Here is a 9870-nt window from a genome sequence, read left to right as displayed (position 1 = left end):
ATGTCATGCAAGTTCTTTCCCATAAGCACGTATGACTATATTCAGAATACATGCCTACATTACATTGATAAATTGGAGCTAGTTCTGTGTCACCCTATGTTATAACTGTTGCATGAATAATCGCATCCGGCATAATTCTCCATCACCGATCCAATGCCTACGAGCTTTTCACATATTGTTCTTCGCTTATTTACTTTTCCGTTGCTACTGTTACAATCACTACAAAACTATCACTGTTACTTTTGCCACCGTTACCGTTACTATCATACTACTTTGCTACTAAATACTTTGCTACAGATATTAAGTTATCCAGGTGTGCTTGAATTGACAACTCAACTGATAATACTTGAGAATACTCTTTGGCTCCCCTTGTGTCGAATCAATAAATTTGGGTTGAATACTTTACCCTCGAAAACTGTTGCGATCCCCTATACTTGTGGGTTATCAGTCGGCGTCGCCGGAGCTGCAATGCAACGGTGACAACACTACAATGGAGCGCTTGCCAGCAGTCATCGGTGCTGCAACGCAGCGGTCGTCGACGCCGGCAGAGCTGCGATGCAGCGGTTGCGATGCTACAGGGAGGAACGAGTGCTTCGATGCAGCTTTGCCGGTGGCTGCTAGTGTTGCGACGCAACGCTGTCGGAGCTGCGATGGAGCGCTCACGATGGTGCATGGATGCTGCCGGTGCTTCGATGCAGCGCGCGTCAGCGGTTCTCGTGCTCGTCGACGGCTGCTACAGGGGACAAGGGGTGTGGCAGGTGAAGCTAGCGATGAGCATCGGTGACGGGTACGACCCCTACCACGGAGCAAAGGCTGTGAGGTAGGCAACGACCCAGAGGAGAAAGAAGCAGGGCATGGGGACGCGATAGGAGACACATGATGTAGCTTTGCGTTGACCAATCTAGCGGCTACGCGGGACATATCCAACGGCTCCCGACCCGACTGATTTCTTCTAGAAATCAGTCGGATGACGCCTGGTAGTGGCGGGAAACCATTTAAAAGAACCGACTGATTTTCTCTCTCTCTTAAACTGCCGCCTCCGCACACCACGTGCCCCATGGGTCCACCCATCACTGGCTCTCCTCCATATATCTCCCCCTCCACTCGTTTCTCCCTTTCCCTTTTCATTTCTCTTGTTCGTGGGATGCTAGATGAGATGATCCAGGAGGGAATCAGGAGGACTGCCGTCAGAGTTGAGTAATTGAGTGGAGGACCGCCGTGCGGCCGCTGCTCCGATGTCCTGCGCGTTTTGCTGCCCTCACAGTTGAAACCCATGGGGAACCTCCACCATTGCTGCAGTAGAGAGCCGCACAACGCCGACCACCCTGATGTCATGAGCTGCAGGGCCGCTGCCGCTGCTGATAGGGGCTCGTCGTACCGCCGCTCGAGCATGTGGCGCTGGTGACAAAGGAGAGGTCGCAGCACTCGTGAAGTTGCGAAGCGGCAACGGTCAGACGGTTCCCGGAGCTCCTTGCAGCTCTCGCCGGCGGCACAGAATGCTGGTCGGCGTCACTGGAGCTGCAATGCAATGGTGACAACACTGCAATGGAGCGCTCGCCGGCAGTCGTTGGTGCTGCAACACAGCGGTCGTCGACGCCGGCAGAGCTGCGATGCAGCGGTTGCGATGCTACAGGGAGGAACTAGTGCTTCGATGCAGCTTTGCTGGTGGCTGCTGGTGCTGCGACGCAACACTGTCGGAGCTGCGATGGAGCACTAGTAGAAAAAGGGCCATTTGTCCCGGTTCGTAAGGGCCATTTGTCCCGGTTGTTGAACCAGGACTAAAGGGTCGTTACTAAAGCCCTAGGCCTTTAGTCTCGGTTTTTACACGAACCGGGATAGATGGGCCTCCACGTGGCCGATGCGGCGAGCCCAGGCAGGAGGCCCTCTGGTCCCGGTTGGTGGAACCAACCGGGACCAATAGGCATCCACGCGTCAGCAGCTCACAGGAGCTGATGTTTTTGTTTTTTTGAAGGGGTGGGTTTAGTGGGTTTTGGGGGGTTAATTTAGGTGTTTCATATATTGTGTTAGTTAGCTAATTAATAGAGAGAAGTGTCTTCTCTTATCTCCATGGTTGGTCGACACTACGTACTATACGTATAGAGAGGACTCGACACGCTAGCTAGTAAGCAAAAATGAAGGAAACAGAAGATTGTCATGAACATATGCATACAGAGAGAAGTGATATCGACCTCTCCTTCTCCGAGAGATTGGTCGAACAACAAGTTTTCGTATATCTATCTGACGCTACTAGCTACATATATACAATATAATATCTCTTACAATATAATCCCCTAATTATATAGGAACTCAGGGTCCACATGGTATTCTCCATCTTTATCGATCTCGTGGTCAAGAAAGAATGCCGCCAATTCTTCTTGAATTGCTTGCATGCGATCTGGTGCTAGGAGTTCATCCTGCATCCGAAACATCTAATTTGAAGAAGGGGGTCAATACATATATATGAATGAATGAAACTCAACACAAATGATTGTAATAAAATAAAATTTTGAATATTATTGCTTACGCACTTCATATTGTTTTTTAGTGTATCCCCACTCATAGGTCGTGTGGCGGATGGACTCGCAAACGTAGTATCCACGGTAATTATTCCCGGCTACCTGCCACAACCACTTTACAAGAAATAGAGGTCAATGAAACTGATAAGCAAGCATGCTAAATGGTATTGATGAAACTAGCGCTTGAATCACTAGAAGATGCGCGGAACATACTAGTAGTACTTACTTTCGGGTGTTTAAATTGCAGCTTCTTTGGCAGTCCCGGAGCTTTTGAGTTGAATTTTTCCAAACCCCGCCAGACAAAGAAAACAATTACTTGATATCAGGAAATGAACAAAGTTGCCGATATGGTGCGATAATGATCGATTTAACTTACTTCTCGAGCATTTGAATCATGTCCGCATACTCCTGGGGATCTTTTCGTCTAGAGTCTAAGACGGTACTAGTCCCTGCTCAAGCTTAATCTCTAGGAGAATATAGTGGAACCTGCGCATGCATGCATAACTCATCAATTACATTACTATAACCTCGACTAATAAGGGAAACCGAATATGCACAAGAAAGTAACACTCACTCGAAGTTGTAAGGAAAGAGAATTATAGCTTTGTTTTGATTTAATACCAACGATCGTAGCAAGTTGGCCTCGGTATCTCTTTCTGAAATTCAACCATATATGCATCTATGAGATTTGTGTTAATGAACCCAATATCACCGATTTGTCTTTTCTTCAATTCAGCGATCTTCAATCTGCATAATATAGTGAGGATAATTATAAATACATGCAATGAAAGAGCTGACCTATATATAGAGACTTAATGACAGAAGTAGTACTTACAGACAGTAGCAAGTGACCGTTAATTTATCGAGGGCCTTCTGATTGAAAAACTGGACGAACTCCTCAAATGGAACATTCAACAGATCAATTCCAACGAGGTCATACTCCTCTTTAACTCTCAGCGTCAAAATATTCTTCCCCCCAGACTCTCTACAGGTTTTCATGTACCATCATGGAATCTTCGCATCATCGTTGTTAGAGATCTTTCATCTTTGATGAGAGGCTTCCCATACTCGTATTTGTGTTCGTCCACCTCCAAGAAATCATAATGTACATCGTCGGGCAGGTAATCTCCAAGATTGGTATAACCGGGCACCATCCTCGGATCATTAGCGACGATCCCGCGAGACACCTTGAGCGGGGGGCACGATTGGTTCACTTGTTCGCCGAGGTGGGCAATTTTTTCCCAGCTCGTCGTTCTGCTAACTTTGATCACTGATAGTACTTCCCAACCGCTCCGCTTCGATAAATGACCTTTCAATAATGCGCTCATAGTTGCCTTTCGGTGGAGACTTTGATGGTTTTCTTCAGGGCATCCAGAGTGCGCTTCGCTTTCACCGGATCTATCTTCTCCTACGGAGGTGGATGCTTCTTTGCTTTCACCCCTTCAAACAAGTTCGTCACTTCGGATCGCACGATCTTCGCGTTTTCCTCTAGGGTCCTCTCGTATGGTCACTTCTCTGGAGTCTTCAGAGAAGGACCGAATCTGTATTGCCTCCCACCTCTGGTTGTACTTCTAGACACCGGGGCAGATGGAGTGGTTGCGGTTGTCTTCTTTCCTTGCTTATGAGGCGGAGGAGAAGGACTACGACGCGCCGGAGCAGCCGGAGCGGCGGCGGGTCTCTTCCGCCCTTGCTGACAAGGCGGAGAAGGAGGAGGCTGGCTGCTCGGGCGCGCCGGCGCAGGCAGAGAAGGAGGCGGAGTGCCGCCACGCACCGGAGAAGGAGGCTGAGTGCCCTGATCACTCGCCGGAGGAGGAGGCGGAGTGCCCTGACTCGTCGTCGTCGTCGGAGGAGGCGGAGGCATCCAGTTCGGAAGGTTGATGAGCTCCTTCCGCCATAGGCATCACTACAAAAAAAATACACTTCCGTGATGATACGTGTTTGTCACAGTAGGTCGCGTTTTTTGTCATGCATGTACATCCATGACGATTTTATGACAGAATCAAGATAGTCATACCTGTGCTGTCGTAGAAGTGTTCCATGACATTACCAAAATTATCATCATGGAAGTGTGCACTTCCATGACGATAAATCACGCGTCATAGAAGTGCTTTCGTCAAGGGTGACCGACACGTGGCATCCACCGTAACGGAACGCCGTTAAGCTATCGGGTCGGGTTTTGGATCTGATAACCCGTTAACAGCCCCGACCAATGGGGATTTTCCACGTGTAAAATCATCATTGGCTGGAGGAAACACGTGTCGGCTCATCGTTGGGACAGATGTCATCCACTCATTGGACAGAAGGCGCCTATGATACGTCAACACATGGCACGGCCCAACAGAGGCCCATTCCTGTGAAAAGGCCAGCCCGTTTGACTTGGTCAAAAGGTGGCGGGCCGGCCCATGGAAAGCCTGTTAACGGCCTGTTTGCATATAGCCCATTTGCAGCCCACTAACCCAAGGCCCGTTACGCCCTATCCGAATTAGGCCCAGTAGCGTCATCTGGGCCATCCAATATGATTCCAGCCCGTTTTCACTTCTGGCCCATGTATGGCCCATGACGTCTTTCGGCCCATATGAGGCCCTATGTAACTCTTGGCCTATTAACGGCCCATGGTGAAACTGGCCCGTAATGAACAGTGTATCACTCTACACCCATTAACGGCCCGTGGTGAAACTGGCCCGTAATGAACAGTGTATCACTTTATACCCATTAACGGCCCGTTATTCCGTTGGGCCGTTTCCAGCCCATGTTATCTTTCGGCCTTCTCAGAGCCCATTTATTCTTGGGCTCATTTCCAGCATTCGTTTACTTACGGCCCGTTACTCTCATTTTCTGCTTGTGGGCCAAATTCAGCCTGTGGTTACAGTCGGCCCATTTGTGGTCCGTTAATACGTTGGGCCGTTTTCATAGCGTCATCAAATACGTCCTATTAACGATGGCCCGTTATGGTCGGCCCATGAACGGACGATTCCAACTCTAGCCCGTTTACGGCCATAATGCGGTCTGTTTGGCCCATGTTTGGCCAATCGATCATACGGCCCGTATAAGGCCCATTGATGATACGGCCCGCAGAAGGCCCATTGTTTCTATGGCCCGTAGAAGGCCCATTGTTTCTACGGCCCATAGAAGGCCCACTGTTTCTACGGCCAGTAGGAGGCCCAGTGTCACTACAGTAAATATTAGCCCATGGTTATTGTGGCCTAGTTTTAAAAAATAGGTTATTGCAGCCACTAGCTAACCGCGGAAAAAAAACTGCAATGACTACAAGCAAACAAATAAAGAAGACAACAAGGAAATAAATAAGCAAGCAACTAACGCTAGGCTATCACGGCTATTACACATATTACATCCACTGGGCATCAAAGTTCGCCACCAGTGCAAATATAGGGAACAAAGCAGCATATCATATACACTGGTTGTCAAAGTTGGCGACCAGCGCAAATAAACGCCGCAGCTAAACAAATCCAGAACTGAAACCACTTTAGAAGATCTCAAGAAACAATATCCTAGGTACCCATAATGCTGGCAAGATGCTTAGCAAGCTTATTAACTTTCTCTTGTTTGGCGCTTAAATCCTCCAGCGCTTGCTGTTGCACCAGAAAATATGCATCTGAATTCTGCAGGGACTTCCTCAGTCCTTCAGCTTCCTGTCGCAGCACATCTGATTGATGTCTTTCAACTTGAAGTTGAGACTCAAGAAGACGAACTGATTCAGGCAGCGAGTTCGAAGAGCTTGTGCCAGCAGTAGTGGCCAGTAACTCGAACACTACATCAAGACAGGACTTTTGGGTTCCCTCACTGTCATCAAGATAGTTTTTATCAGCTTTCTTGGAGACCAACAGGGATGTCTCACTATCTTGAACCTTATCTGCATTACTTCCTTTACCATTGGATAACGCGGTACTGTTCTCCAATATTTTGTCCGCATTCGAAAAGAGAAACAAGCAGACACATCACATGTTTACCATGTTGTATATGAAACTCATTTTGGTAAATGATTTCAATAGTAAAGTGGACACGATAACAGCATGAAACAAACATATATCTATGTACCATGGTCACTTTATGGTCTATATCATTCTAGTTTTTGTTGCCAAATCAAGATAGAGACACAGTTCAAATAATATTTGTTCAAGACAAAGCAGAATAGACAGAATATAAGTGTGGGTAACTATAGAGCAATAACAACACTTGTAATGTGCATGACATGAGAACAAACTGTTTATTCAATTGAAACTGAAATCAACATAGAGCAGGTTACAACAGCAAACCAGTTAAAGAAACAGGTTTAAAACATACCTGTTGCGCCATTGGAGTTTCAATTCCATCCTTCAAATTTGAAAATAGTTGATATGAGTAAATACAGTAATGCAAGAGCAAAGGAGTATGAACCATAGCTACAGAACCTGAACTGAGAACAAATCTTCTTCTCCTTTAAGCGTTGAGTTGGGATTCGGAGTGGTGGTCCTCGTGCTTTGGGCACTGCAGCTCCCTTACTAACTGCTCGTGTTTGGGTGCTCTGTGGTGGAGACGGTGCTGTGTCAACTGGAACTGGGTTACTATCTGCCGGGGTTGGGGTTAGAAGGGGTGTAGCTGGTTCTCTGTCCAACTGGGTAGGGGTACAATCTGCGAGAGTCTGGGTTATGTGTGGTGGATCTGGTCCTTGGGCAAGTACAACCATGGTTCTATCTGCATCAACTGGTAGCACTATCTTTTCTGAAGACCGTGTTGTTACTCCCTTAGATACTACCATCACGCTCTCCAATTCAAATGGCTGATAAACAAGAAAAGTAATTGAAAGTATAGACATTGTATGATAGACAGGTGCAACGGATAGTGGGGAATAAAAGAGGGCATGAAATAATTCATATTTATGTTGTCTAACCAAACAGGATAGCATGACACAATTTCACATATATGATGGCTAACTAAACAGGATAGCATGACACAATTTCACATTATGATGGCTAACTAAAAAAGATGGAAAGACATAGTTCAAATATGAGACTATGTAAACAGGATGACATGACATAACTATATATTGTGTTTATTAAATAGGTTGGCATGCCATAATTCACATACATTCACGGATAGAATGCCATAATTCAAAATATGATGACTGTAAACACTAAACAGGATGAGATGATATAACTATATGATGTCTTTATTTAATGGGTTGCCATGCCATAATTCAGATAGATGATGTGTATGTACTATGTAAACATGATGGCATGATATAATTCAAATATATGATTTATATAGTAAGCAAGTAAGCAGATGACAATCCATATATGATGTAAAAGCTAAGCAATGCAAGACAACATGCATGACATGGGTAATATAACCCTGCCAAGTTTGAGCATAGACCTCAGGGGGGAAATAGGACTGGTCATCAGTCTCTGAATCCTCCTCTGAGGAGCTTTCTGTAACCAGCAAGCTGTCTGCTTCAGCAGGTAGCATTGTCTGCTCTGAATACCTTGTTTTCACTCCAGATACTTCCATCACCGCTTCAAATGGCTGATGCACAGGAAGAGTAGATGAATATACAAACGTTGTCGACAAATGGAACACGTAATACAAAAAAATGATAGCATGATATAATTCACATACATGATGATTGGCTAAACAGCATGGCATTGCATAATTCACATATATAATGCCTTTGCAACAAGATAGCATTGTATAATTCACATATATAATGTCTTGCAACAAGATGGCAATGCATAATTCACATATATGGTAATTAGACATTGAACAGGTGGCATTCACACAAAGCATGTATAAACTAATCAAATGACATAGCAATGCGAGACACCATACGCACGATATGAGCAACATAACCCTGCCAAGTTAGAGCATACACCTCGGGGGGGGGGAATAGGACTGGTCATCTGTCTCTGAATCCTCCTCTGAGGAGCTATCCGTAACCAGCGAGATATGCGCTTCGTCAGATAGCATAGTCTGCTCTGAAGACCTTGTTTTCACTCCAGAATTTGCCATCACCGTGTCAAATGCCTGATGCACACGAAGAGCAGTTGAATGTACTAACATTGTTGACAAATGTAATATGTAACAAAAAAGGATGGCCTGATATAATTTACATATAAGATGACTGGCTAAGCAGCATGGCATTGCAAAATTGACATATATGATGCCTTGCTAAACAAGATGGCGTTGCATAATTCACATAAACGATGAATAAACTAAACAGATGGCATTCGCACAAAGGATGTCTAAACTAAGCAGATGACATATTGGATGTATAAAGTAAGCAATGCAAGACACCATATGCATGATATAACCAATATCAGCATGCCAAGTTAGAGCGAAGACCTCAGGGGGTAAATAGGAGTTGTCTTCTCCTTCTGAATCCCCCTCAGAACAGATATCTTCCTCTCGATTACAATCTGAAATGCATGGAGGGGGGCTGCCTTTGCGCCTACCATGGAGCGACGTCTGCATGAAATTTTATTGCCACATGCAAGGCTCGTCTCTTTTGCTCTACATGTTCAGTTCCATTGTTTACAATAACTGGCATGCATGGGAATAAAACATAGTGAGATTATGTAAGGAGTGCATAGAGAAATCCAGAGTGATGGTAGCAACCTGTGGATAGACCCAAAACCAATAATAGCAGGCAGATAATGGCTTCAGTTAAAAAATACAGATAAAGGCTTCTTTACTATTTGTTTCCCACCCAACATGAAACTCATAGTAGACACCGGAGATTAACCAGATAGTAGATAGATACTATTGATAGCGGCCCCGATATGTACCCCACAACCATTTAAAAACTCAAGTTTGACCATTAGTTTGGAGCTGACTCAGAGTCTAATCGGTGAACAGGACGATAAAGTAGCATGTAATATTAAGCGATGCATGACGTAAGCAGACACGAAAGAGTGCGACCTCTCTTGCGGACCCGTGTAGTCCTCGAGGTCATCTGCTCGGTTGATGATGGTAATGCAGTTTTCATGGCTGCCAGCGGTAAGGAAGAAGATTTGAGGCGGCGAAAGACAGTCTGGAGGCCGGATCCCTGCTGTGCTGGACCCTTCTATCGTTGGAGCAGCTGAGCTGGGGTGGACGACGGCGCAGCAGGAGCAGGACAAACCACGCAAGGTTTTCTTTGACAACTATCTGTAAGAGAAGTAATTCTGTAAGGGCTCGTTTGAATTGGAGGATTCCAACAATGCAGGGATAGGAAATAGACAGGAATAGGATAGGAATGCATGTGCAAAACAGAGAATTTAAAAACACAGGATTTCTACCAATCTGGGTGTTTGATTCACAACAATTGGAAGATCACAGGATGCAAAGAAGCATGGTGAGATTAAGTCAAACCACAAGAAAA

The sequence above is a fragment of the Aegilops tauschii genome, chromosome 6 (genome assembly GCF_002575655.3).
Source record: "Aegilops tauschii subsp. strangulata cultivar AL8/78 chromosome 6, Aet v6.0, whole genome shotgun sequence".
NCBI lineage: Eukaryota > Viridiplantae > Streptophyta > Magnoliopsida > Poales > Poaceae > Aegilops > Aegilops tauschii.
Note: the sequence above shows the minus strand (reverse complement) of the source record.